The sequence below is a fragment of the Geospiza fortis genome, unplaced genomic scaffold (genome assembly GCF_000277835.1).
Source record: "Geospiza fortis unplaced genomic scaffold, GeoFor_1.0 scaffold25, whole genome shotgun sequence".
Classification (NCBI taxonomy): Eukaryota; Metazoa; Chordata; class Aves; order Passeriformes; family Thraupidae; genus Geospiza; species Geospiza fortis.
Window position 1 is genome coordinate 2,084,227 of NW_005054423.1, and position 7,491 is coordinate 2,091,717.

At 35.3% G+C, this 7,491-nt stretch overlaps 1 long non-coding RNA gene across 1 annotated transcript in view; it reads left to right on the forward strand.

Moving 5' to 3' along the window:
- LOC115948534 overlaps nucleotides 1–3,390 on the forward strand; it is a 17,305-nt gene extending 13,915 nt beyond the window's left edge. Inside the window, exon 4 of the long non-coding RNA XR_004082352.1 lies at nucleotides 2,227–3,390. This is a non-coding gene — a long non-coding RNA (uncharacterized LOC115948534). The remainder of the gene's footprint in view (nucleotides 1–2,226) is intronic.
- The last annotated feature ends 4,101 nt before the right edge of the window (nucleotides 3,391–7,491 follow it).

Consider the following 7,491-nt stretch of genomic DNA (forward strand, 5'->3'; position numbering starts at 1 on the left):
TGACTGTGATTTAAAGCACATCATTTTATTTCAATAGCAGGAAGCAACTTCCATAAATGACAACTTTTTTTCTTTTGATAACTCCAGTAAAATACAGAGATGACACCTGTATGAAGCATTATTTTTAGAAAGAGGGACTGGGACACTTCCTCTCCCTTGACTATCAAAATGACATATAAATATCATTTCTTTTACTTTTTCTTTGAGTTTTGTGACTTGTGCCTTCGTGTGTGACTGCGATGTGCTTTTTTTGTTGACAGATGTGAATAAGGTATAGAGAGTACTAAATAAAAGCTGCCTGGTCCAAATAGGCAGCAATATGCAGCACAGCTTAAGGGAAAACAAACAAAAAATCCAAACCAAACCAAAAACCCCAACCAATAACAAAAACTCCCCACAAAAGAAAACTAAACCCAACCAACCAACAAAGCACAAAAAAAAAAAAAAAAAGAAAAAAGAAAAAAAAGAGATTCACTATAGACTTATTTCTTCCTGGTCAGTACATTAGGGAATAAACTGAAAAATATGGAGTATTTTTCCAGTGAGTGATGAAAACAAAAGAAGGAGAGAATTGAGGCCTGTAAGGTATTTTAATTTAAAAGTTTTACATATTTTATTCTGAATAAATCTTTCAATTATGAATTGTAGTCTATCCAGCTTAGGTAAGAAAACCATAAAATAGGAGTTTCTTTTTTGTTTTACAGAAGTTTAGTTATTATTGCTTAACATTTCCCGTGTTTTGTGATGGAAATTCTTTGGGGAATGTTTAAAGAATGGACTTTTTAGTGGATTTCTTTGGGGTATTCTTTTCAAATAGTCACTCTTGAAATCATCCTGAGGCATATTTGGATCTTAAGTCACTTTATACTGTATTAAGTCACCGTGTAAAGTTCCTACTAGTAGCTGGGAATTACCTTAGTGATATTAGCCACTTTTCAAATATAAAATCATCTATTGGTGAAAACGTTCTATGACAGCAAAATGCAACTAGGTTTAACTTGGTTGTTGATAATACGTTTTCTTCAAACTGTATCTTTGTTATCTCTAAATACAATTTTCATCTTGCCCTAAGCTTCTGATCGCTTTATTTGGTACCAGAATTTACAATCCCGGAGCAATCCCTACCATCTTTGACGAGTCACATACTTTAATTTGTTGGGTACACCGTGGCTGAGTTGAGTGAGGAGTGGCCCCACAAGCAGCTTCAGTGGCAGCTCTGAAGGAGCAGTAACCTCCATCTGGGCTGTGACATTAAGCTAGAACAGACTGAAACTGCTTCCTTCAGTAGCCGGCACTGTAATGCTAGAAAGCATAGCCAGGCTGTACTTATACAAAACATAAACCCATGCCAATGCAGGAACACAAGATACTGCAGGATCATGAAACAACTTTTTTTTTTAAATGTTACGTAAACCTCATGGTGCAACTGTGGTAGAATAGGAAGCTATAGGAAGCTATTTTTCATGTGTAACTATTATGTGCCTCAGGAGAGCAAAATGTTTTTGACTATATTTCTGCTTAAACTATTAAGGACACTACTGGAAAAGTTCTTAAAAGGAAACTGGATTATTTGGATTAAAATATTTTTTACTAGTCTGATAATTATGTAAGAACATGAAAAAATGTGAAGGGAAGCAGAACCATGTAAAGAAGAAGGGAGTGTACTCACTGGTAAAAATGAGGTGAGAAAATGTAATGTTTTGGTATAAAACATGTTTCCTGGTAGTACTTTTGCTGAAATCAGCATTATGAAGCAGACCTATGATGATGATTAGTTATGTAAACTCATTATGCAAACTTGCAGTGTGTTGCAAGCCTGGTAAATTTGTTAACTTTTTTTTTAGACTAACTGGTGATTTTACTCATATTTAAAATGATAGATACAGGGAGAATAGGACAATTCTTTCTTTGTTTTTACTCAATAACTGTTCTACTGCCATTTGCCTGGTGAGTTAGAGAATAATTTTTGGCCATTTATCTTGTATTGCAGTATGTTCATGTAGTGCAACATAGTTTTGCCTCTTGGTTATTAAGACCAGCCATAAAAATCCATTTTAAATGGTGACTTAAGAAATGTATCCTTGTCAATAAACATGAATTTGTAGCCTTAGTCATCTTTGATGACTAAAATATATGGTTGCAAAACATGAAATGGTATTAATTATTCAGTCTAAGTGCTCTATTCTGATACTTTTTTGTACTTACACACACATTTTCTTTTCTTAGGTATCTTTTTAGTGCTGAAATGGACGCACTAATTGTTAACCACGTGGTAAGGAGCTCCTTCTAAAATATGCAGTAGCACATTTACTGGAATTTAACAGGCTGCGTACTTTAAAGCCTCTCCTGCCTGTAATCATGTGAACAAACCTTGTAAGTCACAGTGCCAGCTCGAGATGCAGCACAGCCCAGAACAGCAGCCCTGGAACAGCCCCCACCACTGGGCAAGGGACAGAAAGGAGACACTGACCTGCAATGGGAGGAGAGACCTCGCTACCAGGATTTGCTCACGGTTTTGCTTCTGGCAACTAACATTTCCATTTTTCTCAAAGCTTCTACATCTGTGTCATCAGACAAAGCCCCACGAGTGGTGCCAGAGCAAACTGTAGCCTTCATTGTCAAGCTGGAAGAGAAAAAATTATTTACAAGTCAAAATCCCAGAACTGGCTGCCCAGAGGTCACTCTTTGTTGGCCACTGCTATGAACCATTAAGGCTTCCCAAAGCTCTAAAAGGAACGGGACGTTGTCTGGGGCAGAAAAATCTTATTGTTTTAAATTTGCTTAAATTCTATTTCATTGTATTATATGATTTTTGTCCTACCAGAGGAACATGAAAGATGGGATGTTTCTATCATTGCTTGCATGAATGACTTAAATTGACTGTCAGAACTTGCAGGACAAATCTTTGACCCTTCTCAAGTTTGTTTTAAACTGAAGGAAATGATATTTTAATTGATTAGGACTTTAAGCTATTTTTAAAGGAAAATTATTGATTCATGCAATGAATTTTACTGTTTAATCAGCCTTCCACCTCAGTATTGATATATATTTTTGGTTACAAATTTAGGTAAATGTTTAACTATGTGTTTTAATGCTGCCCTGCCTTTTTTTTTTTCCTTTCCTGTTTGAGACAGGCTTTTCTGAATCAAACCCTCGAATTTAGTGACAATTAGGACAATTTCCAGACACATCAGCAAGACTTTCTGTACTAGGTGTGTGAATGTAGATGTTAAGAGGAAGCACAAGTAATGACTTTTTTTTCCATTCATAAAGGAAGCACTAAGACATCAAGGTTATTCAACAGAAATTAATAAATGCAGCCTGTAAAGTTATTATTTTTCCAAACTGTGAGAAGATCTCTGAAATAATAAAGATAACGTACAACAAAAACCTGGAGAAATTGTCTAATTTTCTTAAAAATATAATAGGAAACAAAAAAAAAAAGGCATTTCACAGTGAAGAAAATCTTCAGGCAGGGGAAAAAAAGATTTGTTTGGCAAGAGTGTTAGGGTAGCTTGAAAGAAAAATCCAGGGCCGGTTCTTTGCTGCTACTTTAGAAGTGTGTTGGGCATTTAATCTTAGTTGCCCTGTCTGCAAATAGAAGATGATAATGCCGTTTTTGCAGTGTTGTACAGTCTCCAGAAGTTTCACAATGAAAGAGGGAAGAGTTTCATAGGGTATTTAAAATTGCCTGCTGGACCTCATGTTTTTAAAATAAAAGTTTAGACTACACATCCTGGAGGAGATGGGTCTCTAGGGCAGCACAGGCAATGTTTAAGTGGGGTATTTTTTTGTTTCACTTTTTTGTTGTTGTTGTTTTATTTTTTAAACTGTTTAATGGACTGATTTTTGGTATCCTCTCTGGAACATACAGGTCTCTGGAGACTGATAGAAATGAGGTTTGCTGGGAATAAAAGAGGCTTCTTTAGGAGATCCCATCATCATCAGAATTCTGTCATCATCACAAAAACTTGAAATTAGTATGGCCCATATCTTAGTATTTCAGCTACTAAACTTTCAGCAACATTTTGTCTGGCTAACATCTTAAATACCATGGCTTTCCCATTAGATAAGCAGGCTGATTTCATTACTATTTCTTGACAGAACAAGATTAAAAAAAAAAAAAGACTTGTGAATCTCCTGTAGAGAATTTTGGTGACAGAGACAGAACTGCTGTTATATGGCTGTACATATTTTATGACACAGAAAAGGAAATTAACAGGAAATCAGTAGAATTTCTACAGGAATCTTTAGAAAATCTATGCAAATATAAAAGAGAACAAGCAAATGGCATCTCCACAGTTAATTCTGGCAGTACTAATCACGTTTATTCTGACAACGGGCAAGGAGTGTGCCTAGGGTGGTGTCTCCTGACCCCTGCCCCATGTTGCCAGCCTTTAGCTCTGCTCTAGTGTGGTTGTTGTCACCATAGAGCTATGCAATGGGACTGTGCAGATTTGTCCTCTGGCATATCCCATATCTTGACCCTGAGTGTAGCTCCGTGCTCTTGCAGTCAGTCTTGAAATGTGTTCTGGCCTGGAGCAAGGGCCCAAGTTTATAAGGCTAGAGACATAAGAAGCCTCACAATTTGACTCCTGTCTGAAACTTTCAGCATTTATGGTAGGAAAGGTAATTAACAAAGCAGATATAGAATTAAGATGTTTTATCATAATATCAAAAGCAAGAATGCAACATTTTTCTCCTTAGCTAATCAGTGAAGGGACAACACTGTCTGTTACCTGCAATTTTTCAGTGGTAAGTGCCAGCTGGGAGCTGAAGCACAGGTGTATGAAATGCTTCTTATTTATCACTGACATGCTCACAAGATGCCACCAAATGTATCAGGCTCTACTATAACAGAAGAAACCATAATTACTGTATGATAAAAATGGATATGTTATAATTGTTGGTGAATTAAGGACTCAAAAAGAGATTAACCTTTGATAACAATTTGTTATCTGTCTTAAATTAAATCCAGAGTGATTTAAATAAATAAGAGCATCTTTAGGGCTTATGTTTTAATTGTGGAAATGACTAATTTGTGCATGTCGTTATTTCAAGCTACTTTAACTGCATTACTTGCATAAGTTCAAGAAGCAGAATTTCATTCCATCTGGTGATTATTTACTTTCATTAATCATACAGTCAAAAACCATATAATTAAAAAAATCATTACTAAAAATCTGTTTGAACCTAATAGAGAAAATTAGGTAACTATATATGTACATATGGAACCTGAAAATTTCAACACACTTCAAAAAATGAATAGAGAAAACAGTCAGGGAGCTACAAATCCTGTGATTTCCTCAAAAAGCCTATTTTTGCTACTAGTTCAACAGATTTATGTATCAAGAATAGATGTATATAAACTGCTTTTGAAGATATTTTTATTTTTTAAAAAAATTAATGCATTATATGTGCTACTGAGATGGAAGCTGTTTACTTTCACTGCACTCTGAACCTCTGACCCAAGTCAAATACACAAGAAGACCTAGTATGTTAATTTAAGGATCAAAAAAAGTTTCCAGTTGGTTATATTAGGTCTGTCAGTAAAACATTTTTGGATTTAAGGAGATGTGTGACTCACCTGAGGACGAGGCATGTTAAATCATTTACATGTTGGGCACTTTCCAAATCATGAGTGCTATCATTCTGATACCCTTAAAAACCACTAAGTTGACTTGCAGACCATTACCTTCTAGCAGGAAATTAGTCAGAAGCCTCACTGGATCAGCAGCAAGCCTACAAGTGTACTTCTCTACAGTGGGACATGACCACCCTATCTCCTGTCTCGGACATGAAAGCCATATGATAAATAATAATAACAATAACAAAACCAATAACAGTAATAAATATCTAATATCTAATAAATAAAAAGTCTTAATAATTTGGTATCTATCTAATATACTGAAATTCAGAATTATTAATGCTGGCAAAAAGTAGCAGACTGCATCCCAAAAAAGTGATTTTTGTTGTATTGCTACAGATGTTCCAACTATGCAAACAACAGGTTGCAATGCTATACTTTTAAAACTCCAGTGGTATGAGAATGTGCACATGTGCACAGCAGATCACTGGTTATTGCAGTAAAGGCAGTCTCTGCTTCTGCTATACATTTTCCCTGCTGATATGCTCTTTTTTTTTTTTTTTTTTTGTTGAGGCTGTCATATGGTATAACACTTTTACTACTTGACTCCTCCCACTTTTCTTCAAACCACATCCTGATTTTTGGCCTCAGAAACTAAACATATGCACAACTTACAGAACAACACATGATATTGTTTCTGTATAACATCATACCAGCTGGGATATAAATTCTTACAGACAATTTTATGTGAATGAAAAATACCTACATTAAGACATTTTCCATAGTTGTGCAACACATACCACAGTAGAGCATATGGTTTAGAGTCAGAGATCCTCACTTAGAATTATAACAAAAGTCTCAAGTCAGGCTACAGATCTTCAGACAGTGTACTTTTGAATAGATCATCCTAATTTATTTCTATTTTGTTTCTTACTACTTCTATTCTGTTTTGGATTTCTGAAATCCAAACTCAGCTAGTTTGTGGGCATGTTTAAGACCTTTAAATTTTATCCATTTCATTCATTTGGTATCAAGTCAAATAAAATTATCATTTAACTAAGGAAGAGGTAATTTATGATGAAATTTTAACTTGTATCATGATTTGAAGATATGCCAGTAGGCATGACTCCTCATTTTTGGGAAATATATTTCATACATATTTTCATTAGTAAAAAACTAATTTTTTCTGATCTTTCAGTGTTGTGTGTGTATGTATGTATGTATGTATGTATGTATGTATGTATGTATGTATTTATTTATTTATTTATTTAATTATTTATTTGGGGCAATGGTGGAAGTTGGTTGGGTGGTTGTTACATTCTCCTTCAGGATAAAGAATCTGCATGTGAGGCTTTTCTGCCACGATCTATAAACTTTAATCAAGTCATACTCAGCCCTCCTTTTTAATAATCAAAGACATTGAGTTTATGCTTTCACAGCAAATAATTTTCTTCTGCTCTCAAATTAATTTTAAATGCAATTTTGTGAAGTCTCCATTTTTTTCCCACCATTCTCATTAAAATATGGACAACAGATCCGTGGGAATTATTCCAACAATTGTGTCAGGATTCAAGGATTACATTCTCTGTTCATGCAGCTTCATGGTGGGAGCTCATGTTGGGTTGCTGATCCACCATGGCCCCTAAATCCTTGTAGAGTCGAGGCACTCCCTTTCACTGTACCCACTGTACCCCATTTTTGGGGGGTGAAATCCATTTGTATTATGTTTAACTATGCATTCATGTCTCCTAAGGTGCTTATTTCTTGCAATGGATCTAGCTGATAAAGAGATCTCCTCTTCCTTGGTTTCATAATGATGTACTCACTGAGGAATCTTTCTGTCGTCCTCATATCCTTAGCATGGTAATCTGTATTTGCACCTCTGGGTCACTGCTGGGAATACT